Source organism: Sphaerodactylus townsendi, linkage group LG09, assembly GCF_021028975.2.
Source record: "Sphaerodactylus townsendi isolate TG3544 linkage group LG09, MPM_Stown_v2.3, whole genome shotgun sequence".
Taxonomy (NCBI): Eukaryota; Metazoa; Chordata; class Lepidosauria; order Squamata; family Sphaerodactylidae; genus Sphaerodactylus; species Sphaerodactylus townsendi.
The window spans coordinates 63,731,235-63,756,906 of NC_059433.1; the positions used below are offsets into that span (position 1 = coordinate 63,731,235).

At 51.0% G+C, this 25,672-nt stretch overlaps 1 protein-coding gene across 1 annotated transcript in view; it reads right to left on the bottom strand.

The window, feature by feature from the left end:
* Positions 1-8,989, bottom strand: part of LOC125439453 (adhesion G protein-coupled receptor B1-like) — a 218,845-nt gene extending 209,856 nt beyond the window's left edge. Inside the window, exon 1 of the mRNA XM_048508556.1 lies at positions 8,295-8,989. The gene's annotated coding sequence lies outside the window, so the exon portion shown is untranslated. The remainder of the gene's footprint in view (positions 1-8,294) is intronic.
* Between the last annotated feature and the right edge of the window lie 16,683 nt (positions 8,990-25,672).

Below are 25,672 nucleotides of genomic sequence, written 5' to 3' on the forward strand. Positions count from 1 at the left end.
GTCATCTAAGACCATCGGAAAACACATATTTCCAGAAGAAGAAGGAAGAAGGAAGAAGGAAGAAGGAAGGAGGAAGAAGAAGAAGAAGAGGAGGAGGAGGAGGAGGAGGAGGAGTTTGGATTTATATCCCCCCTTTCTCTCCTGTAGGAGACTCAAATGGGCTTACAATCTCCTTGCCCTTCCCCCCTCACAACAAACACCCTGTGAGGTGGGTGGGACTGAGAGAGCTCTGAGAAGCTGTGACTAGCCCAAGGTCACCCAGCTGGCATGTGTGGGAGTGCACAGGCTAACCTGAATTCCCCAGATAAGCCTCCACAACTCAAGCGGCAGAGCTGGGAATCAAACCCGGTTCCTCCAGATCAGAATGCGCCTGCTCTTAGCCACTGCTCTTAGCCACTATGCCACTGCTGGTCTGCCTCATAGAACTACTGGTCTACAACATCATAGAATCATAGAGTTGGAAAGGGCCATACAGGCCATCTAGTCCAAATCCCTGCTCAACGCAGGATCAGCCTAAAGCATTTCAGACAAGTGTTTTTCCAGCTACTGCTTAAAGATTGGCAAGGAGGGGAAGCTCAGAACCTCTCTAGGTTGCCAATTCCACTGCTGAACAACTCAACTGTAAAAAAAGTTTCCCTAATATCCAGGGGGGACCTTTCTCCCTGTAATTTATACCCACTATTGTGAGTCCTATCCTCTGCTTCTAACAGGAACAGCTCCCTGCGTGGTGGAATGGTGAAGAGCAGGTGCGCTCTAATCTGGAGAACTGGGTTTGATTCCCCTGCTCTGCCACTTGAGCTGTGAGGGCTTATCTGGGGAACCAGATTAGCTTGTGCACTCCAACACACGCCTGGTGGGTGACCCTGGGCTAGTCACAGTTCTTCAGAGCTCTCTCAGCCCCACCCACCTCCCATTGAGGGGGGGAGGGAAAGGAGAATGTAAGCCCCTTTGAGTCTCCTTACCCTCCTTACGTATTCCCCTCAACTTTTTCTCCTAGGACAGGGGTCAGCAACCTGCGGCTCTCCAGACATTCATGGACTACAATTCCCATCAGTCCCTGCCACTATGGCAACAGCTGATGGGAATTGTAGTCCATGAACATCTGGAGAGCCGCAGGTTGCTGACCCTTGTCCTAGAACTTGGTCTCCAGTCCCCTGATCGTCCTTGTCACCCTTGGGAGCAGCTCCTACCCCATTTCTTACCCCAAGATCTGAATTCAGCCATCAACAGGGGCTGAGTGCGAAAACCTCCTCCCCAAGAGGTGGGGTGTGATTTAAAGCCAAGCATTCCAGATTCCTACACTCCTGCATCACGTTGCTGGGGAGAAATTCCACAAAGTTGATTTCCAGGGAGGCACGGCCGAATTCGTCTTTAGCTTTCACTCCTCCTTCCTCAGTTTCCCCGCCAAACTCTCCCGATCCTGTGTGTATGTATGCTTAAACTGCTCATGCTAAGACAGTGGTGGCGAACCTATGGCACGGGTGCCAGAGGTGGCAGCCAGAGCCCTCTCTGTGGGCATGGGCAAATAGAGTCCCCCCACCCACACATCTAGGCTGGCCTGGGTCTCTGGGCTAAAATATTAGCATTAAACCTAAGACCTAGTTTTGGGGAAGCAGTGTAGGTAACCCTGTTAAGCACTGTTAAACCCCACTGATTTTCATGCAAAGATCTAAAGCGTGATCCTTTACCTGGGAGTAAGCTCGGTTGCTGGCAATGGGCCTTGCTCCTGAGTAAACCCTCCTAGGGTCGTGATTCACCTGTTCAAAGAGTTGCACAGTTGCTTCAAAGCAAAGCCACCGACTACCACCAAGCTTACTCCCGAGTAACGCACGCCTCAGAGCCAACCGTTTTTTTTCTAAACTAAAACCTCAGTATTCAGGTTAAATTGCCATGTTGGCACTTTGCAATAAATAAGTGGGTTTTGGGTTGCAATTTGGGCACTCGGTCTCGAAAAGGTTCGCCATCACTGTGCTAAGTCTGCTCCTGGTGTGTTCACCTTTAAAAAGAATTCACGGTGGACCAAGATGGTCTATATCTGGAGAAAGAGCGCCATCTCTCTGTGACTGGAGGAACTCCAATTTTTTTAGTGAGATTTTTGGCCATCCGGCCATCCACATGTTCTCTCCCTAGCCTGTTTTCCACCCTACCGACTCATGCACCCGTGCGCGCATCTTCAAGAAACCAGCATCCACAAACGCACCAAATCTCCCATTAATCCTGACCGCTTTTCACAGAGGACCACAGAGATAAACACCTCTTATCCAATACATTTCCCTCATTCACCACCCGCCTATTTGGGGTCTGGTAAGCTGTGGAATTCACCCTGTTTCTTTACCCTAGCACAGGGGTAGGGAACCTGCGGCTCTCCAGATGTTCAGGAACTACAATTCCCATCAGCCTCTGTCAGCATGGCCAATTGGCCATGCTGGTGGGAGCTGATAGAATTCTTGGACCCTGAACATCTGGAGGCTGCAGATTCTACCCTAACGAACAAATCTCTTGATTTTTCAGAGCTCATTCAAAATAAATCATTAAGCCTTTTTTAAAAAAAGTCTCAGTAAGAGACAAAATGAAACTTGAAAAACAAATGTCTGGTTTTACAGACGAGCGTGGAAGAGAGATGAACGATCGCGCCGGAGATGTTGCGTGAGGAGGGTGCATTAAAAAATGTGTTCAGGCTGCATTCCAAATCAACCCCATTTACTGGGAGGATTTTGCTTCTAAGCAAACATGTTTTGGAGTTAAGGTACAACATGGAAATCAGGACTGATGGAGATATATATGGGAGCAGAGAGCTTGTCTGCACATGGGGTTAGATTAATGGGTATTTTTACTGTTAGAGCCTGCGAAAACGCCATCAGTGTCTCTGATGAAAATCCTGGAAAAGATTGAGGATGAAAGGGGTGATTTTTCTCGCAGAAAGGGAAGAGAAATGGTTCCCCCCCCCCCCCCCGTTCTAAATAAGACATCCAAAATGATTCCGGGCTCTCAGCTCTGCTTCTCAACAGTTTGCATTGAGAGCCATGAAGATCTGTTTAGGTTTGGCTTCATCTACTGGAAACCAAAATGGGCCCTAGTTCTATGCCTCAGGCTCAATGAGAATGGGACACAGATCTCACCACCACCACCACCACCACTACCACCCCAATATCTTTCAGGAGACACATGGACGCATGATGTAACTTAAAATAAATACCATAACAGTAACTTAAAATAAATACCAGAACACTATACCTTGGCTGCAACAAATAGAAGGTATACATCCATTCAAGGAATCCTGAAATATTACATCCATGAAACAAGCACACGTCGGGGAGCTCATGTGAGTTTGGACTCTCTGGACACTGTATTGTCGAAGGCTTTCATGGCCAGAATTGCTAGGGCGTTGTGGGTTTTTCGGGTTGTCTGGCCAGGTTTGTATGGCCGTGTTCCAGCTGCATTTTCTCCTGACGTTTTGCCTGCATCTGTGGCTGGCATCTTCAGACGTTCTTCTGGAGATGCCAGCCACAGATGCAGGCGAAACGTCAGGAGAAAATGCAGCTGGAACACGGCCACGCAACCCGAAAAACCCACAACTCCCTGGACACTGTTCATATGACCAGTATTTGAGACCTGCTCTCTCACAGACAATTCTTTTAGAGGACATGGAGACCTGTGCCGTGTCTCTTGCAGATCTGCCTGTTTTCACTTTGCAATGCTGCTTGTTTAATCCAGGGGTCTGCAACCTGTGGCTCTCCAGATGTTCATGGACTACAATTCCCATCAGCCCCTGTTGGCCCCCCTTGTTGCTTGGATGAATTGTTGGCAGCCCAGGTATCGTGCCCAGGTATCGTGCCACTGTGTCATATAATGCCCTTTTGTTGTGTTTTGTGCTTTTATTTGTATTTATACTGGATCAGCCCATGGGTCCATCAAGGCCCGTGTTATCTACTTTGATTGGCAGCTGCTCTCCAGGGTCTAAGGCGGGAAGTCTTTCACGCCACTTCCTCCCTGTCCCTTTTTAACTAGAAGTGCCGGGAATCGAACCAGGGGCCGTCCGCATGTCAAGATGCTCCATCACTGAGCAACAGCCCCTCGTCAACACAGCGCACTGCCTTATACTGAATCAGACCAACAGTCCATCAAAGTCAGAATTGTCTGCTCGGATTGGCAGCTGCTCTCCAGGGTCTCGGGTGGAGGCCTTTCCCATCACCTACAGCTGGATCCTTATTGAACTGGACATGCCAAGAATTGGAACTGGAACCATCTGCATGCCAAATAGAGGCTCTACCACCAAGCCACGCCCTCTCCTAGCTATTTGGCCAGTAGAGTACTTTGTCCCATCCCCCCACCACCAGTAACTCTTTTTTTTTTAGCTCAGTTCATCAGCCGTTTTCAGCTTGGATCCAGTTTTGTCCGTGATTATTTTCCCCGCCGCCAAAATCCTAATCCTATTACATTGCTTATTAAACATCTCCTCCTGTTGATTAGTACTGATTTACACTGTGTTGATGCATCCTGGGTCTCAGCCAGAAATGCACACTAAAAACAATGTCAATGAGGAACAAATAAAGCTGGAGCAATTGTCTCATGGAAGGGATTGGAGGCAACTTTTTCGCATTGGATGCGATAACAAAGGTGGGACTTCCTGCCGAGGATCGTGGCCTCAGGGTGAAGATCCAGACCATCTGGGCAAACAGAGGAATCCCATTGCCTCTCATTCACTTCCTCATGCAGGGTTTTCAAGGGTCCAGTCCTTTCCAGACCTACAGTTTTGCTCGGCAGAATAACCACCCCATTCACCTCCTATGAATTTTTTTGGAGCTATCCCCCCCCCCAAAAAAAAAGGTACTAAGCAAGTCTACTCGGAAGTAAGCTCCATTTTGTGAAAATAACTTTTTTAAACAGAAAAGGCTTGCGATCCTAGCCTCGGACCCAAACCTGCAAGCGAGCCGAGGTTTTGCATTTCAACGCCTAAGACATAGGTGTCATACTCGCGGCCCTCCAGATGTTGTAGACTACAGTTCCCATCATCCGCTGCCAGCATCATGCTGGCAGGGGATGATGGGAACTGTAGTCCATAACATCTGGAGGGCCGCGAGTATGACACCTGTGGCCTAAGAGGAAACCCGTCACGTCGGAATGCACGGGTTTGGGGCGGAGGGAAGGTGGCTTCCCTTTTTCGGGTTTCTTTCCCACCGTCGACCGAACGCGTGTATGACGTCTTTCCAGCCTTGCCACGGAACTGTTTCGCGGAGCGGCAGACTCCAGTTTCCCTGCATTTACACGGCTTGAAACCGGTTCGAGCTCCAGCGGCGCTGAATCGGATTACGTTGGGCTTTTTGCAAAGTGGGCATTTCAAGCGGGGGGGGGGGGATTTCCAAAGTGCCAGCGACTGCTCCTTTTCAAGCGCTATCAGACCCCCCCCCCCAGTTTTTCTGTAAGCCCCCCCTCCATAAAGAACAGGTTACTGCACCATGACACCCCCCCCCCAAATAATTGGTGGCGGGGTTCTGGTTTATTAGGGGGGGGGGGTAGACAGAAAAAGGTGGCCGCTATGCACAACTGTGAGATGGGGGGGCACGGACAACCCTCCCCCCACCCAGCCCGCCCCACAGCTTTGCAGAAGAGCCGGCGCAATAGAGAGTCTGGCCCCCTTTATCCCAGGTGCAGTTGCTGGGGATGGGGGGGTCGGCAATCTGCCAGAGTGCACACGCCGGACCAGGGGTCCTTAGAAGAAGAACTTGGATCAAGCAGACCCAGATTTCCCCAAGGCAGCCACCCCCCCCCACCCCGGTTCCCGGGAGGGAAAAAGGAACCAATTGGTTTCGAAACCGGTTTCGAAACGGATTAAGCTCTGCTTCACCCCAGGCGGGCGAGGGGTTTGTTGGCCGCATCCAAAGCCGGATCCCCCCACCCTCTCCAGGCGAAGCCGGCTCGATCCCCAACCCACGGAGCTCCGTGGGAGTCAACCCACCAACCCACCCACCCACCGAGCGCCACTCCGGATTACCCGACTTCTGAATCACCGCTCCGAATCAGCCCGCCCGCCCACCGCCTTCCCTCTTGGCCCTTCTGCTTTCCCTACCTACCCTTTTCTCCGCATTCCGGAAAGGGGGTCTTTTCCCCCGGACCCCCCTCGGCCCCCTCCCCCAGCCCTTCTCGGTTTCACGAGGACTAGAACCGGCGGCCTCTGCTTGAAAGACAGGGTTGGGGGGATTGGGGAGGGGGCGGGGAGCAGCCTGGGCGACCCGACAGCCGTCCCTCCTCGCGAGTCTGAAACAGCTCAGCAACAGGTTTGCTTGATGAATGGATCGGGGCCCTCCCTTGGAATAGGAGGCTGTTTCCTACACAGTTGGCCAGGAAAATGGCCCTAAAATCGGCCAAGGGGGCACCAGCTTCCGGGGGAAAGGGGTAGAATTTGGATCTGGGAAGAGACCCCCCCCCCCAATTCTCCTTTCCGACCAGGAAGGGATCGGGGGAGATCTCCGGGGGAGGCACCCAGAAGCCCGAGAGAAAGGCGCTTGCCTGGATCCCGGTGGGCAAAGCGGGGTATACATCTAGCCGCTTCTTTGACCTTGTTTGGCATATGGCTATGGGGCCTTTCTGTGCCACGAAGGGGGGGGGGGAGATGGGGGTCATGCTGGGAGGTGGGGGTGGCCAGGGACCCAGTGGGGTGAGTCACTGGGGTTCCCCCCTTCCTTGACCCCCAAGATCCCTGGCTGGGCAGGACTTGAACCCACCGCCGGCCCGCCAAAGAACGAGTCTCTGGTCTTTCATCATCCGCTGGAAGGGATCCAGGTTAGCCATGGAACAGACCAGGGGGCAAATGGGGGGGTCTCGCCCCCTCCCCATCCTGGGGGGGGGTCCGTCTTCCTCTGCACGGTCCTGCAATGCGGCTCCCCCTTTCCCAAAAATATGGGGGGAGGGGGCGGCTAAAGAATCCCCCCTCCGCCTCCTCCCTATGCAGAAAGAGCATCTTCTTGAAAGGGGCGCGGAAGAAAGTCGAGACCGCGCCCGAGGCTGCCAATGGAGCTACTCGAGAGTAAGCCATTAGTGGGGCTTTTGATAGGTGTGCTTTAACACCCCCCCCCCTCTCCTCCCCAAATATACCAGAAAGCAATCCTAAGTAGGCCTACTCGGATGCAAGCCCCATGGTATTCAAAGGGGCTGACTCTCAGGACAGTGTTTCCAGGGTGGGCTGGGGGGCGGGGGGAATGTAAAGAACTTTGTGCCTCTCTCCGGGAATCTCTTCCCCCCCCCCCCTCATGAAAAAAACCCTCTCTTTTCCTATTTCCCTAATAACTGGCCAGTGAGAGCTTTCAAACGCGTCGCGACCGCTGATTCCAACTCCTGGGGACCCGCGGGGCGAGCCCCGGCGCCTTTACTCGCGAGTAAGACCCAAGCCGAGCAAACGCGCTTCCCCCCCCACCCCCCACCGCACTCCCGACCGCAATTGAATCGACAGCAAGGGCGATCTTCCCCCTTTCCCCGCCCCATAGCTTGGCTTGCTCCCGCACCGGCGCCTCCACTTTCGCTCCGGATTCTCCGCTCTCGCCTTGATCCGGAGCCGCTTGTGCATTGCGATGGGAAACCCCTTTCCCGGCCAGCCGCTCCGTCGCCGGCCAAGCGGACCCCTTTGCCACCCCCTAAGTCTCCAATCGGCCCATTTTTCTCTCCCCCCCCCACTTTAAAAGCCAATCACCTTCAATGTCCCCCCAAAGAATCCCCCCCCCCCCAAATATGAAATCGGCGTCCGAATCGACTTCTAGCCAGGCAAGGATTCAGATCCTGAGCGACCGGACTCCACGACATCTATATGCATCTTAATATACAGACATATACCTATATATTATTTCAGGTCCCCCTTCCCAAGAATCACCCCCCCCCTCCAAAAAAAATATGAAACCAGCGTCCGAATAGACTTTAGATCCTGAGAGCGACCGGACTCCAAGACATCTATATGCATCTTAATATACATCTTAATATATATGCATCTTAATATATATACCTATATATTATTTCAGGTCCCCCTTCCCAAGAATCCGCCCCCCCCCCCACAAAAAATATGAAACCAGCGTCCGAATAGACTTTAGATCCTGAGAGCGACCGGACTCCAAGACATCCATAGGCGGATTAATATATATGCACATACACCTATATATATTCTTCCCGGTTCCGTTCCAGATATCAGAGGACCTCTCCTTCCCCGGTTCCGTCGTTTCCAAAGAACAAACTAGTGAAGGCTCAGCCCAAACCATCTCCCCCACCGCCACCGCCCCCCCCCATCCAAAAAATAAGACCGGAGTCCTTACCTTTCCGAATCCCCCCAAGTTATTATATCCGGCTCCCCGGCTGAGTCCAATCCCAAATGGAAGCCATCCAGAAATCCAGAAGTAAGAAAATTGCCAGCGAGCCTAGAGTCCGAGGATTGCAGAGGCGGGGAGGTGGGGGCCGAGAGAAATCTGTCGCCTTCGCCTGCCCACCCCCTCTCTCTTCTGAAATAAAGGGGGGGGGAGAAAACTTTGCTCGCGCCCCCCCAATCCAAAGCGCACCCCCTTCCCCAAGGACCCCCTTTCTCTTAGCCCGAATAAAAATATGAAAAAGGCTGGACGAGAAGACCAATATTGGAGCTGAGGAAGGATTCCTTGAAGGGGGGGTGGGGGGAGAGATCCGATCCCCTCGCCGGAGAGCAAACGCAGTGGAAAAGCAGCCAGGAGAGAGAGAGATTATTAGATCCACCAGGCGAAACGCATCTTCTGGGCAAAACCCAACGGTCCAAGGGACCGCCAGCCGTCTCGATCCCGAGGGGAGCCGGAGTCTGTATCCACCGCGACCCTCTCTGCTCCTTCCCCGACTCTTCCTCCTCCTTCCTCGCCTCGGGGTTTGGGCTTCGGGGGTCTCGGGTCCCTTTCCCTCCGGCTCGCTCCGTCCTCCCGGGTTGTTGTAACTAGTCTGGGCTCCGCGTAGCCAGAGGCCGCGTTAAGAATTACATCAGGCTTTTTATAAGCTTTGGAGCTAGCACATTAGAGAGAGTGAGAGGGAGAGAAGGAGGGGGGGGAAGGAGGGAGGGAGGGGAAAGAGAGAGAGGGGAGGGGTGGAGAGAGAGAGAGAGAGAGAGAGAGAGAGAGAGAGAGAGAGAGAGAGCGCTCTGGCTCCGCTCTGCACACAGCGAGCTTTTTTCTCTAAGACAGATTCGAGAATCGCAGCCAGATCAGAGAATCGCCACCCCTCCTGCCTTTTCAGTGCCAAGATCGAGCCGGCCAGGCCGGATCCACGGGGGTCTCCTGCCCCGCGAGAACTTTAGCTCGAAGAGGCAGGCGGCCGCAGAGGACCCAGAGATTCTCCGGCAGCCCCCCCCCCCACCCCCTTATGGCGCATAAATCACCCCCCATCCACTTGTAACCATCGCGCGCCGCCCTGGCCAGGTAATAATCCCCGGGAAGGCAACTGACGGGGGGGGGGGGGGAGAAGGAGAGGGAGGGGGGAGTTGTGTGCAGCTGGAGGCAAGGGATGGGGACCGGGGGGGGGGAGAGCTGGATTGGGGGCGGACCGAGGGAGCGACGCAGTGGCGAAGCGGGCGGGGAAGGCAGGGAGGGTGGCTTGTGGGGGCGCGCCGCCGCGGCGCTCCGCTCGCCTGCTGCCCAGTGGCGTTTGGAGAGGACCGGGGAGGGTAGGAAGGGGGGGATTTCTTCCCTCCCCCCCCCCAAGACGAAAGGGTGAAGGTCCTCTTGCGCAGCTCAAAGCCAGAGAGAGAGAGAGAGAGAGAGAGAGAGAGAGAGAGAGAGAGAGAGAGAGAGAGCCCGGAATGCCGAGAGAAAAGAGTGATGGATCGCGCCGGAGAGATGTCATCTGGAGAGGTTGACTAGAGTGCAAGGGAGCCTTCTGTTGGCTTCTACAGCCCCCCCCCCCCCGTGTGTGTGTGTGTGTGTGTGTGTGTGTGTGTCTTCTCCTCTCCCCCTCCCCTCCCCCGCCCACCCCGGGGAACGTCAGTGCCCGACTCTGAGCTGAGAAGCCAGCCGAGAGGGTTTATTGCTCCGGCGCAACGCAGGAGGAGAGCAGCGGCTGGGCGCTCGCCTTCTCCCAGAGGCGCCCTCGCATCGCGGTCCTGGCCAACCTAAGCGTCGGGGGGGGGGGGCGAAGTCACACACGCACCCTCCTCCCCCCTCTCCCAGTTGCCAGGGGGCCGCGATCCAGGCAGCCGTTCGGGAGTGCCGCTCAGCCAACCCGACGAGTGAGCCTGCGCTTTGCGCGGGGGTTGGGAGGCAGTTAGCTGGAGCCGAGGCCGGAGGCGCTGGGAGTCACGGCCGGTGACCCCCCCCCCCCTGCTGAGGGACAGGCTTAGGGATCGCGGGGGCTCAGAAGCCTCGTTCCGTGCCCGTTTCCTTGGACGTAGGTCTCAGGGCGGTGAAGGGAGTTCGCCCCCAGTGTTAAGAGCGCAGAGATTGCCGGATTCGAACCAGCGCCTGGATCAGCGGCAGCGCTTTGCCTTGACCACTTTGAGAACGGAGTGGGTGACGGACAGATCATCTGGAACCGCCATGATCCAGGAGCACTGGGGGGGGGGGGGGCACTTTGAGTGGCCACAAATCCTCTCCCCATGTTTCATTGGAAATAAGTCTGCTTCTATTTACTTGTCGAGTAAGTAAGAGCAAGTGCTCAGCTCGAGAGCCTTGTACCCCCCCCCCCATCTTGTCGATCGGCAAGTAGTCGCAGATTTTTTTTTTATTTATTTATTTATTAAACTTTTATACCGCCCCATCCTCTAGGGGCTCTGGGCGGTGTACAGCATAAAACAGGGTAAAACAAGAGTTTGGATTTATATCCCCCTTTTCTCTCCTGTAAGGAGATTCAAAGGGGCTTACAATCTCTTTTCCTTTCCTCCCTCACAACAAACACCCTGTGAGGTGGGGTGGGGCTGAGAGAGCTCCGAAGAACTGTGACTAGCCCAAGGGCACCCAGCTGGCATGTGTTGGAGTGCACAAGCCAATCTGGTTCCCCAGATAAGCTTCCACAGCTCAAGTGGCAGAGTGGGGAATCAAACCCGGTTCTCCAGATTAGAGTGCACCTGCTCTTAACCTCTACGCCAAGACGAAGAAGAAGAAGAAGAGGAGGAGGAGGAGGAGGAGGAGGAAGAGGAAGACGAAGAGGAGGAGGAGGAAGAAGAAGAGGAAGAGGAAGAAGAGGAAGAGGAGGAAGAGGAAGAGGAGGAGGAGTTTGGATTTATAACCCCCCTTTCTCCCCTGTAGGAGACTTAAAGGGGCTGACAATTTCCTTGCCCTTCCCCCCTCACAACAAGCACCCTGTGAGGTGGGTGGGGCTGAGAGAGTTCCGAAAAGCTGTGACTAGCCCAACGGCACCCAGCTGGCATGTGTTGGAGTGCACAAGCTAACCTGGTTCCCCAGATAAGCCTCCACAGCTCAAGTGGCAGAGTGGGGAATCAAACCCGGTTCTCCAGATTAGAGTGCACCTGCTCTTAACCACTATGCCACGCTGGCTACTGGACTCCCATTCAACAGTCCGACAGCAGACCAACGTGGCTACCTTCTGCAACTAATCCCAAAACTTGTCCTTTCTGTACTCAGGCACATCTATAGCCCTTCCCGGTTGAGAGAGAGAGAGCACCTTTTTCAAGACCCCATGGCTATTGAACAAAGGGATTGTGGGATTGGTGGGAAGTGCCCTTAAGTGGCCGCCAACTTAATGTGACTGTGTGCAGTTTCCAAGACAAGAGACCTCCAGCAGTGGTTTCCCATTCTCTACCTCTGCATCGCAACCTTGGACTTTCTTGGTGGTCTCCAGCTGAGAGGGAGTGCGGTGTAGTGGTTAAGAGCAGTGGGCTCTAATCTGGAAAAAAACTGGTTTGATTCCCCACTCCTCCACATGAACGGCAGGCTCTAATCCAGAGAGCTGGGTTTGTTTCCCCGTTCCTCCACCTGAACCCTGCTGGGTGACCTTGGGCCAGTCACAGTCCTCTCAGAACTCCCTCAGCCCCACCTGCCTCCCAAAGTGTCTGTTGTGGGGAGAGGAAGGGAAAAGGAGTTTGGAAGCCACCTTGAATGTCCTCAGAGGAGAGGAAGGTGGGGTCTAAACTCTTCTACTCTTCTTTTTCCATCAATGCAGGTTGACCCTGCTTAGTTTCCAAGTTTGGAAGAGATCAGGCCTGCCCAGGTCATCCAGGTGATGTGATCCTGGCACCACCTTATAATTAGAACCGAATGAAGAAGCCACCGTCAACTATTTTGGGGAACGACATACAAGAATGGTCAGGTACCAGCCCCAGATTCACAAGGGAATCCATCCGTTTTTGATGCTCTTGACCGGGGGTCTTCAAACTATGGCCCTCCAGATGTTCATGGACTACAATTCCCATCAGCCCCTGCCAGCATGGCCAAGTGGTAGGACTCATGGGAATTGTAGTCTATGAACATCTGGAGGGCCATAGTTTGAAGACCCCTGCTCTTGACCCTTTGTATCAAGTTTGGGATGACTCCGCTCCAAGCTTGTTAGACCTCATGGAGGTTGAGACCATCTTCATTGAGCAGCTGAAGGTGATGCTGATCACAGTGACTTGCCTTTTCATCCAGGATAGGGAGTCACCAGGAGAACATTAGAGAAGACCTCCCACCAGTGATGGCATCAAAGTCCACATCACCAGTAAGAAGCTGAAGTTAATGGTAATCACAGTGACCTCCCTTCTGATTCAGGGTAAGGAGTCACCAGGAGAACATTAGAGAAGACCTCCCACCAGTGATGGCATCAAAGTCCACATCACCAGTAAGTAGCTGAAAGAGTGCACACTGGATTAGCAGCCTGATCCCTTCAGGGCTGAGAATCACCAGGAGAACATTGGGAAGACTCCTCCCAGGAGCACTTGTGAACTGATGGCATCATGGGAAGTCCACATCCCACCAGGCTGTTAAGAAGCTGAAGGTGAGGCCACTGGATTAGTGATTCAGGGCTGAGAATCACCTAGGAGAACATTAGAGAAGACCTCCCACCAGTGATGGCATCAAAGTCCACATCACCAGTAAGAAGCTGAAGGTGACACTGATTAGTGATTCAGGGCTGAGAATCACCAGGAGAACATTGGAGAAGACCTCCCACCACTGATGGCATCAAAGTCCACATCCCCAGTAAGAAGCTGAAGGTGACACTGATTAGTGATTCAGGGCTGAGAATCACCAGGAGAACATTGGAGAAGACCTCCCACCACTGATGGCATCAAAGTCCACATCCCCAGTAAGAAGCTGAAGGTGACACTGATTAGTGATTCAGGGCTGAGAATCACCAGGAGAACATTGGAGAAGACCTCCCACCACTGATGGCATCAAAGTCCACATCCCCAGTAAGAAGCTGAAGGTGACACTGATTAGTGATTCAGGGCTGAGAATCACCAGGAGAACATTGGAGAAGATGTCCCACCAGGAGAATACTGGAGAAGTTGCTCCACCAGAAGAACTTTAGAGAAGAAATCCCGTTAGCAGCAGCAGCATCAAAGTCCACACATAGGTGTCTCAATTGTCAGGTGGGCAGAAATCAGTAGGTCTTCCCCCCCCCCCCCCAGACCCAAGTTTTATGTAACTAGTATACTTGCAAACTAAGCAAATATCTCAAAAATGCTGCCAGGCTTCTGTACTCTGAGACTCCCCAACATGGTGCCCATGAGTGAATAGAATAGAATCTTTATTGGCCAAGTGTGATTGGACACACAAGGTGGGGGGGGGAAAAAAGTAGTGCAGTAATTATATAATAAATATATAATAAATAGTTTGACATTATCGAGGGAATTATTTGTTTAGCAGAGTGATGGCCTTCGGGGAAAAACTGTTCTTATGTCTAGTTGTCTTGGTGTGCAGTGCTCTGTAGCGACGTTTAGAGGGTAAGAGTTGAAACAGTTTATGTCCAGGATGCGAGGGGTCAGTAAATATTTTCACAGCCCTTTTTTTGACCCGTGCAGTATACAGGTCCTCAATGGAAGGCAGGTTAGCAGCAATTGTTTTTTCTGCAGTTCTGATTATTCTCTGAAGTCTGTGTCGATCTTGTTGGGTTGCAGAACCAAACCACACAGTTATAGAGGTGCAGATGACAGACTCAATGATTCCTCTGTAGAACCGTATCAGCAGCTCCTTGGGCAGTTTGAGCTTCCTGAGTTGGCGCAGAAAGAACATTCTTTGTTGTGCTTTTTTAATGACATTTTTGATATTAGGTGTCCATTTTAGGTCATGAGATATGATGGAGCCTAGAAATTTAAAGGTCTCTACTGTTGATACTGTGTTGTCTAGTATTGTGAGAGGAGGTAGGATGGGAGGGTTTCTCCTGAAATCTACCACCATTTCTACGGTTTTAAGTGTGTTCAGTTCTAGATTGTTCCAGTGGCACCACGAGGCTAGTTGTTCAACCTCCCGTCTGTATGCGGTTTCATCGAGTGCCGGTCAACACCTTGGTCGATGCCTGCCAGGTGTATTCAGAAAGTGGGCGGAGCCAGGTGGGTCTCTTGATCTGCCCAGGCCATTAGAGATCTGATTGACAGTGTGGATTAAAATAAAGTTGCTTCAGTGGCAGATGCCACCAGTCTTGGTTTTATGTTCTCATCCTTTCCCAGTGTATTTTATGCATTAGCCCACCTCTCCCCTGCTCTTGGTCTTCTTCTCTGTGTTCAGTTCTGACTTCCATGGGAGCCATTTTGGAATTATACCCAATACATGTGTCAGAATTCCAGTGGTGCCCACAGGCTCAAAAAGACTGAGGACCTCAGCGCTAAGGAAACCCGATTCCTCACTCATCAGAGAAGGTGGAGAAGTGGATTGCATTAGAAGAAGAAGAAGAGTTTGGATTTATATCCCCCTTTCTCTCCTGCAGGAGACTCAAAGGGGCTGACAATCTCCTTGCCCTTCCCCCCTCACAACAAACACCCTGTGAGGTAGGTGGGGCTGAGAGAGCTCTGAGAAGCTGTGACTAGCCCAAGCTCACCCAGCTGGCGTGTGTGGGAGTGCGCAGGCTAATCTGAATTCCCCAGATAAGCCTCCACAGCTCAGGCGGCAGAGCAGGGAATCAAACCCGGTTCCTCCAGATTAGATACACGAGCTCTTAACCTCCTATGCCAAACTTCCTTCCTTCCTTCCTTCCTTCCTTCCTTCCTTCCTTCCTTCCTTCCTTCCTTCCTTCCTTCCTTCCTTCCTTCCTTCCTTCCTTCCTTCCTGCTTTTTCTTCTTCTTCCAACTTCTTCTTCTTCTTCTCCTCCTCCTCCTCTTCATCATCATCTTTGTTTTCCTTGCACAGACTTCTGATGACCCAGAATAGATCGACTGCATATATCCTGATGTCTGAAATAGATCTGACTCTCAGGCTCCTTCCGCACATGCAGAATAGTGCACTTTCAAACTGCTTTCAGTGCTCTTTGAAGCTGTGCGGAATGGCAAAATCCACTTGCGAAGTGGTTTGAAAGTGGTTTGAAAACGCATTATTTTGCGTGTGCGGAAGGGACCTCAGTTTCAGAGTGGCCTAAAGAGAATCTGGGGATACTTCTCGAGAAAGCTATTCCATGTCACCTTTTCACATCTGCAGTCGTCTGTCACCTTTCTGATTTGGCTTCGTTTCCACTCCATATTACTGCAATGCTTTCTGCCATGTTTACTCATGGCAGAGCTCCCAGCCAATCAGGGATCATGTAGTGGAGAAGGAAGCTACCACAGTCTCTCCTGATCTTGTCGAATCTCAGAAGGTAAGCAGGGCTTGATACTCAGATGGGAGACCAATAAGCAAGATTCTGCAGCGGGAGGTGATGGCAAAACCCCTCTGCTTTTCAGTTGCCTTGAGAGCCTCTTGCTGGGGTCACCGTAAGTCAGCTGTGACTCAAAAGCAATTTGCAAACACAGTGGCCCCTTCCGCACATGCAGAATAATGCACTTTCAATCCACTTTGCAGCTGTGCGGAACAGCAAAATCCACTGGCAAACAATTGTGGAAGTGGATTGAAAGTGCATTATTCTGCATGTGCGGAAGGAGCCATGAATAAGATGGCATCCTTACACTTCCAAATACTTTTCCCAAGGAAAGGAACTCGTAGAACTTCACCCAGCCCAGTGTTATGAACCCAAACAGCTGGTGAGGCAACAAGGAGGAGAGAATGAGTACGATTTTGGATTTCTCTCCTGTAAGGAGACTCAGGGCAGCTTACAAACTCCTTTCCCTTCCTCTCCCCACAACATACACCTTGTGATGCAGGTGGGGCTAAGAGAGGTCTGAGAGAAGTGGGATTCATCCACGGCAGGGGCGTAATGCCCATTGGGCAAGGTGGGCAGCTGCCCAGGGCACCGCCTTGTGAGGAGCATCAAAATGCAGGGTTCGTTTGGGGGTATTTTTAGCGGTTTTCCATTTTTGGCCTGCAGGGGGTGCAGTTTTTAAGCTAGTGGCTGTCCTTATGCTACCCCCCAAGTTTGGTGAGGTTTGGTTCAGGAAGTCCAAAGTTATGGACTCCCAAAGGGGGTGCCCCATCCCCCATTGTTTCCAATGGGAGCTAATAGGAGATGGGGGCTACAGTTTTGAGGGTCCATAACTTTGGCCCCCCTGAACCAAACTGCACCAAACCACAGCCACCCAGCAGGAATGTAGGAGTGGCGAAACAAACCCAGCTCACCAGATAGGAGTTCGCTGCTCACGTGGAGGAGTGGGGAATCAAACCTTAGAGTCCTCTTGCTCTTAACCACTAAACTGCAGTGGTTCTCAGTAGTGTTAGGGAACCTGTGGAGTACTGAATGCCGTGAGGGTTAGATAGTATTCCCTGTAATGTTGTAAGAGATTTTCAAATGCATTGCCCAGATCATGCTGGGCATCCACTTAAGTTAATAAATACCTTTAAACAGCTTTGGGTATGACGTAACACAGAATATTGTGCCTATGCTATCTAGATTGCATTAAGTCGGGGCAGGGGGTCTCTTTTGAATCTGGGCTGCCAGCCATTGGTAATCTTCCTTGAATCCAGGTGAGAAACGTGGACTATAAATAACGTAAATAAGAAAATAACCATCGAGAAATGCAACCCAGCCAGTCCCAGATGCGTATAGAAGATGAAAAAAAATGGTTTTTAAACCTTGCCTCTTCCCAACCTTTTTAAGGAGTCTCAAAGGGCCTTACAATCACATCCCCTTCCTCTCCCCACAACAGGCACCTTGTGAAGTAGGTAGGGCTTAGAGAGTTCTAAGAGAACTGTGATTCCCCACTCCTCCACATGAAGACTGCTGGGTGACCTTGGGTGAGTCAGAGGTCGATTCCGCACTTGCGTTATCGACCTAAGTTCGAGCTGCGTTCGACCTAAGCGCTCCGCACAACCACCGGGATAGACGTGGTTTTGTACCAGGCCAGCTTCGCCCCGTGTAACGGTCAAATTTCCGACTCCAGTTGGGAATGACTACTTTTTCAGGAAACTCCACTCGAACTCAGCTCGATTCCAGTAAAGTGCGGAATCTCTGGTGGCAGGAGTCCCCCGTTCAGCCAATCACAGCTGAGTGTTTCGGGCAAGCGGCCAATAAAAAAACGCCACCTTCGTCCCTCCATTCCTGTGGCAGTTTTTTAATAACCTGTGTGGGGATAGACGGAACATGGCCATAGAACAGTAGCCAATCAGAATGGAGAACAGGATGATCCCGCCCTCCGAGCTGGGATCAAGCTGGTTGCAGTGGGGAACAACAATGGCTTCGACCTAGGTTAGTACCCTTCTCAGGGAACTGGGTTGAACCTATTTTAATGTGCGGAATCACCCAGAGTTCTCTCCAAACTCTCCCAGCCTCACCTATTTCACAAAGTGTCTGTTGTGGGGTATGTGATTGTGAGCCACACTGAGACTCCTTACCGTTGAGGAAAGCAGAGTATAAATCCAAAGGCCTCCTCTTCTTCTTCCTTTTCCCCATCAATAGGTAAGTTTAGAAGAGATATGGGGTCGTTGTCAGGAGATGTTGCAATGGGCCGAACTGCTCACCAGCCAAAACCAGATCGAAAAGGCTCAGATTGCAACGGGTTTCGGGGATGTTTCTGATCCAATGGAGGTCAGTTTTGTACTTCAGCAGTGGAAACGTCCTGCCACCCTGGACAAATCCTGTCTGGAATATTTTCGCTAGCTTAATGTATCTTGAAATATGGCTTTCGCTTGGCTGACCCCCAAGATGGTGCAGACAGAGTGTCCAGTAGGGACTACCTGGACCAAGACAGAATCAGAATTCTGTGATGTAGACAACCACGGCATCTTCTTTGGGGGGGCAGAACATAAGAACATAAGAACTAGCCTGCTGGATCAGACCACAGTCCATCTAGTCCAGCTCTCTGCTACTTGCAGTGGCCCACCAGGTGCCTTTGGGAGCTCACAGGCAGGATGTGAAAGCAATGGCCTTCTGCTGCTGCTGTTGCTCCTGAGCACCTGGTCTGCCAAGGCATTTGCAATCTCAGATCAAGGAGGATCAAGATTGGGAGCCATAAATTGACTTCTCCTCCATAAATCTGTCCAGGCCCCTTTTAAAGCTATCCAGGTTAGTGGCCATCACCACCTCCTGTGGCAGCATATTCCAAACACCAATCACACGTTGCGTGAAGAAGTGAGAAGGGGATGATGGGAACTGTAGTCCATAACATCTGGAGGGCTGCGAGTTTGACACCTGTGCTTTACCCCATAACTTACTTTTTAAAGTCACACTGATTGTGATTTTATTCTAAATGCTCAATCATTCCTCTTTTTTTAAAAAAAAAACCAACTAAAGGAATATGGAAAAAAGAGACAAAAACTTAAAAGATAAAAAAAATAGGCAGCTATAACAACCATAATAGTCTTCACAGCTTGAAAAAAAACCCTCATTACCATGAACACACATATTGACTCATATAATCAAAATCAAATCTAGCCTATATCGGAATTAGGTGTAAAATGGATCTGCATTTTTTTTTGTTATCTCATTGCTAAAGATAAATTAATATTAACTGGTGTATACTGGATTTAAAAAAAAAACAGCTTTAACCGTTAATCATATGGATATGACGAAACATACTTGGGCTCTTTCCAGACAACTCTCTCCGACAGTATTTCTAAAACATTTTCGGTTCCTCCCTTTACAACAATGTACATCGGCGCTTACCCCCTCGAAAAGATTCCTGGTGACCATTACGTGATTTTCTTCTCCCTTTTTTTTCTGTGTTGGATCGATGGAGAGCCAGCGTGGCGTAGTGGTTACGAGCAGGTGCACTCTGATCTGGAGAACCGGGTTGTACACTATTTGGGGTCTGTGTGGTAAAAATGAAGTTAATAAACAAACAGTTTTAATGGGGTTGTTTTTTACTGTTTGTGCTACATATTTGCCCCAAATATGTAATGCTAACATCGAACACCCACACTTTTGAAATTAGAAAGTTTTCAAACAAAACAACCGAAACACCACACAGGAAGCAAAAGGGAAGAATACAGGAAACAGTGGTTCGGCTCCTGCAACAAACCTCTATTCAAAGAAGAGATTTCCTTGTGTAGAATTCATTTTTTTTTCTCCCCCCCCCCATGTGTGGCAGTGCAAAATGACCCCCACCCAGAGGTGGGATCCAGCAGGTTCTCACAGGTTCCCAAGAGTAGGTTACTAATTATTTGTGTGTGCCGAGAGGGGGTTACTAATTGGTGATTTTGCCACGTGGTTTTTGCCTTAGTTACGCCCCTCCTCTCAGCAGTAGCGCGCAGAACTTGAAGCAGTCTAGCAGGAGGTGCACCGGCGTGCGTGGCAGCCTGCGCCTGCGGGCATTCGTTTCCCGACCAAGGACCAGCGCAGTGGCTTGCGTCCTTGCCACAGCCCTGCCCAGCAACGCCCCGCCCCCGGGATGCCCGGCTACGCCCCCGTCATGCCCCGCCCAGCCCCATTGACGCTACGCTACTGTTTGAATCCCACCACCATGGGAACCTGTTACTAAAATTTTTGGATCCCACTGCTGCCCCCACCCCCCGCACAAGCCTGCTCCTGGAAGCCATGGAAAACGCACATGCACAAGAGTTCGAGGTTCCACCTAAACGTCAGGAAAAACAGTAAGGGCTGTTGGGCAGTGGAATTCACGACCTCGGAGTGTGGTGGAGTCTCCTTCTTTGGGGGCTTTCAAAGAGAGGCTGGATGGCCCTCTGTCAGGAGTGCTTTGACTGTGTGTTCCTGCATGGCCGGGGGTTGGATTAGATGGCTCTTGGGATCTCTTCCAGCTGTATGATTCTATGCTGTCGTAGGCTCATTCCGCACCTGCAGAATAACGCACTTTCAAACTGCTTCCAATGCTCTTTGAAGCTGTGCGGAATGGCAAAATCCACTTGCAAACAGTTGTGAAAAGTGGTTTGAAAACGCATTATTTTGCGCGTGCGGAAGGGGCCTAGAGTCTACCCTCCAAAGCAGCCATTTTCTCCAAAGGAATGGATCTGTCATCTGGAGATCAATGTAATTCCAAAACATATGCAGGCCCCTCCAGAAGGTTTGGTGTAGAGAAGGTTGTTTAGTTTGGTGAAGAGAAGGTTAAGAGGTGAGATGATAGCCATGTTTAGATATTTGAAGGGATGTCATGTTGGTGAGGGAGCAAGCTTGTTTTCTGCGGCTCCAGAGACCAGGAGGAATGGGTTCAAGGTGAAGGAAAAGAGATTCCACCTAAACATCGGGAAGAACTTCCTGACAGTAGGGGCTGTTGGACAGTGGAATGCACTACCTTGGAGAGTGGTGGAGTCTCCTACTTTGGAGGTTGGTTAAAGAGAGGCTGGATGGCCATCTGTCAGCAGTGCCTTGATTGTGTGTTCTTGCATGGCAGAGGGCTGGGTCGGGTGGCCCTCGGAGTCCCTTCCAACTCTATGATTCTACGGGCGTTTCCCCACTCACCCTGATCCCCCCTATGACGCGTGCTGCTCTCAGCGCGCGGCATCCCAGGTGCAGCCGGGTGTCCCCACGACCCCACACAGTGCCGTTAAGAAGAGCGCATCGGATGCCGCACGTTGAGGGGGCGCAACAGCGGCAGCGTCGTCTAAGGTTGTTTCTGTTTGCTAGCAGCTTGTTTCAACCTTGGAGCTACATTCCTGCGTCTGGGCACCTAGCCTGGGACTTTCGTTATCTCTTGCTTAGCCTTGCTGCGTGCTTGCTACTGTTCTGTGTGAACCTGTCTTTAGTGGGAATAGTTTGATGGGAAAGATGGGTTGTTTGGGCTGGGATTTTCGCGGGAAAATGTGGGCCCGTAAAAGCAGCTGCTTGGGGAGATTCTGGTCAGAGTTCGCATTGTCTGTAGAAGATCATGATTGCCAGATCAATAAAGAACTGATAAAGTTACTTTTGGCCTGGACCTTGCTGATTCCTTACAGTCGGGGCAGCTGCGCTGTCGCTGCCCCTGTCGTGGGGAGTGCCGGGGGACCCCGCGCTACTCTCCTCAAGTAGCGCGGGACTTAAGATAAGTGGGGAAAGGCCCGAAGTCTGCAGCACAGAGGGGGCAAATTGTACCGCCTTCCATTAGCATAAATTTACTCACAGTGCCATTGACAAAACAGATAAAAGAATGAAACATTGCACAGCTCCAATAGCTGTGAGGAAGCCGTTGGCTCCAACGGCAGTGCTGGAAAGTGACGTGAAACCATAGTCCACTTTCTGCAACCCTGCAGGGTTTTCAAGGTAAGAGATGAGCGGAGGTGGTTTGCCTCTACGTCGGAACTCTGGACTTCCTTGGTGGCCTCCGACCCAAGGGCAAACCAGGACTGACCCTGCCCAGCCAGTCACAGTTCTCTCAGGACTCTCTCAGCCCCACCTACCTCCCATGGTGTCTGTTGTGGGGAGAGGAAGGGAAAGGAGCTTGTAAGTCTCTTTGAGACTTCCTTACAGTTGAGAAAAGTGGGGTACAAAACAAAAACTCTTCTTCAAATAGAGGTGGTTTGCATTGGCTGCTTCTGCACAGCACCCCTGGACTTCCTTGGTGGTCTCCCACCCAAGTACTAGCCAGAACTGGCCCTGCTTTGCCATTGAGATACAATGGGCTAGCTAGCCTGAGCTATCTACGGCAGGGCTGACTCCTATGTAGTGGTGTAGTGGTTAAGAGCAGGTGCACTCTAATTTGGAGAACCGGGTTTGATTCCCCACCCCACCCCCACCTGAGTGGCAGAGGCTTATCTGGTGAACCGAATTAGCTTGTGCACTCCAACACATGCCACCTGAGTGACCTTGGGCTAGCTAGGCCCAGTTCTTCGGAGTTCTCTCAGCCCCACCCACCTCACAGGGTGTTTGTTGTGTGGGGTGGGAGAGGAAGGGAAAATAGAGTGTAAACCCCTTTGAGTCTTCTTAGAGGAGAAAAAAAGGGGAATATAAATCCAAACACCTCATCCTCTTTCTTCTTCTTCTTCTTCTTCTTCTTCTTCTTCTTCTTCTTCTTCTTCTTCTTCTTCTTCTTCTTCTTCTTCTTCTTCTTCTTCTCCTTCTCCTTCTCCTTCTCCTTCTCCTTCTCCTTCTCCTTCTCCTTCTCCTTCTCCCTCCTCCTCCTCCTCTTCTTCCTCTCCCTCTCCTTCCTCTTCCTCCTCCTCTTGTTCTTCCTTCTTCCTCTCCCTCTCCCTCTTCCTCCTCCTCTTCTTCTTCTTCCTCTTCTTCTTCCTCTCTCCCTCCTCCTCCTCCTCTTCCTTTTCTTCTTCCTCTTCTTCTTCCTCTCCCTCTCCCTCTCCCTGTCCCTCCTCCTCCTCCTCTTCTTCTTCCTCTTCATCCTCTCCCTCTCCCTCTCCCTCCTCCTCCTCCTCCTCTTCTTCTTCTCCCTCTCCCTCCTCCTCCTCCTCTTCTTCCTCTCCCTCTTCCTCTCCTTCCTCTTCCTCCTCCTCTTGTTCTTCCTTCTCCCTCTCCCTCCTCCTCCTCTTCTTCTTCCTCTTTCTCTTCTTCTTCCTCTCTCTCTCCCTCTTCTTCTTTTTCTTCTTCTTCTTCTTCTTCTTCTTCTTCTCCTTCTCCCTCTCCTTCTCCTTCTCCTTCTCCTTCTCCCTCTCCTTCTCCCTCCTCCTCCTCCTCTTCTTCCTCTCCCTCTCCTTCCTCTTCTTCTTCCTCTTCATCCTCTCCCTCTCCCTCTCCCTCCTCCTCCTCTTCTTCTTCCTCTTCCTCTTCTTCTTCCTCTCTCCCTCCTCCTCCTCCTCCTCTTCCTTTTCTTTTTCCTCTTCTTCCTCTCCCTCTCCCTCTCCCTCTCCCTGTCCCTCCTCCTCCTCTTCTTCTTCTCCCTCTCCCTCTCCCTCCTTCTCCTCTTCTTCCTCTCCCTCTCCCTCTCCCTCTCCCTCTCCTTCCTCTTCCTCCTCCTCTTGTTCTTCCTTCTTCCTCTCCCTCTCCCTCCTCCTCCTCCTCTTCTTCTTTCTCTTCCTCTTCTTCTTCCTCTCTCTCTCTCTCTCCCTCCTCCTCTTCCTTTTCTTCTTCTTCTTCTTCTTCTTCTTCTTCTTCTTCTTCTTCTTCTTCTTCTTCTTCTTCTTCTTCTTCTTCTTCTTCTTCTTCTTCTTCTTCTTCTTCTTCTTCTTCTTCTTCTTCTTCTTCTTCTTCTTCTTCCTTTCCCTCTCCCTGTCCCTTCTCTTCCTCTTCTTCCTCTTCTCCCTCCCCCTCCCCCTCCCCCTCCCCCTCCCCCTCCTCCTCCTCCTCCTCCTCCTCCTCCTCCTCCTCTTCTTCTTCTTCTTCTTCTTCTTCTTCTTCTTCTTCTTCTTCTTCTTCTTCTTCTTCTTCTTCTTCTTCTTCTCCTTCTTGTCTTTCCAACCTCTCCCTTCCACAGGCCACTCGGCTTCTTTTGCCTGTAACACTGTTGGCCTGAAGCCATGGACCTGGTGGGTGACACATCATCCCAAGTTAGTCATGGGTATCCACTGCCGGAGAAGATCTCCCGCGATCTCCTCTTCCTCTCTTCCGATTCCATTTCAAGGATAGTCCACCCACATTTGTCACAGACTTCCTCCTCTCCTGCTCAGCACCGCTCAAACCACATTCTTCCTGTCTCAAAAGCTACCATCAAGGACACATCCTCTTCTTTCACTGCAGGTGGAGTGACATCTTCAATGGTTGGTTATTATTCTGTTGCTGGAGGGAAACAATCACAATCCTTGTTTATCTCACTATGGCAACCTCAACTCGGCACAAGTCTCGTTTGCTGTCAAATGCCTGCAGCCCCATTTTTCTTAGAGCTGAGAGAATGGTTAAGACCATCAGCGCTGAACCAGAACGTTCCCCTGGTAGTCTCATCTTGGTAACTTTCTTTTCTGACCTCAACTCCCCTTCTGCATTGTGGGTATAACAGTGGTGGCCTACCCCACAAGGGTAGCTGAGTGAATGGAAGTAGAAAAGAGTTTTAATATTCAAGAGTCAGCCATCCCGTAGACCTCAAGACTTCTAGTAGCTCCTTGACTGAATACAGAAGAAGTTCCTTTATTGGAGATTAGTTGCTCAAAGGGCCTTGCTTAAAAGAAATTGATAGTTTCTGACAGCTGGTGGCTACCAGTTGCTGAACACACCTTGCCATTTGGGGCACTGACTAGAAATGGAGCATATATTCAGAGAATTCAGAGGCGTATCTAAAGTGGGACAAGGCAGGGCACGTGCCCAGAGCACCACACCTCAAAGGGCACTAGAATCATAGAATCATAGAGTTGGAAGAGACTCCAAGGGCCACCAAGTCCAACCCCCTGCAATGCAGGAACACCCAATCAAAGCACTCCCGACATACGTTCATCCAGTCTCTGTTTAAAAACCTCCAAAGAAGGAGACTCCACCACTCTCTGAGGCAGTGAATTCCACTGTCGAATAGCCCTGATGGTCTGAAAGTTCTTCCTGATGATTTGGTGGAATCTCTTTTCCTGCCCCCAAGCTTCACCCACAAATGAACCCAGTGTTGAAAATCTTGGCCCCATCTCTGAACCCCACATAGAATCTGAAGGCGGGGCAAACCATAGTGCTTGCCCTGAGCATGTTTTCTACAGCTATACCTCTGAATATATTCTTGATTCTGTGTATTGTTGAAGGCCCTGGACATTTCACAAGTACATATACTGGCTTTACTACCATCAGATCCTCTGAAGATGCCAGCCACAGATGCAGGTGAAACGTCAGGAGAAAATAAGAACATAAGAACAAGCCAGCTGGATCAGACCAGAGTCCATCTAGTCCAGCTCTCTGCTACTCGCAGTGGCCCACCAGGTGCCTTTGGGAGCTCACAAGCAGGATGTGAAAGCAATGGCCTTCTGCGGCTGTTGCTCCCGATCACCTGGTCGGTTAAGGCATTTGCAATCTCAGATCAAAAAGGATCAAGATTGGTAGCCATAGATCGACTTCTCCATAAATCTGTCCAAGCCCCTTTTAAAGCTATCCAGGTGAGTGGCCATCACCACCTCCTGTGGCAGCATATTCCAAACACCAATCACACGTTGTGTGAAGAAGTGTTTCCTTTGATTAGTCCTAATTCTTCCCCCCAGCATTTTCAATGGATGCCCCCTGGTACTAGTATTGTGAGAGAGAAAAATTTCTCTCTGTCAACATTTTCTACCCCATGCATAATTTTATAGACTTCAATCCTATCCCCCCTCAGACGTCTCCTCTCCAAACTAAAGAGTCCCAAACGCCGCAGCCTCTCCTCATAAGGAAGGTGCTCCAGTCCCTCAATCATCCTCGTTGCCCTTCTCTGCACTTTTTCTATCTCTTCAATATCCTTTTTGAGATGTGCTCAATATC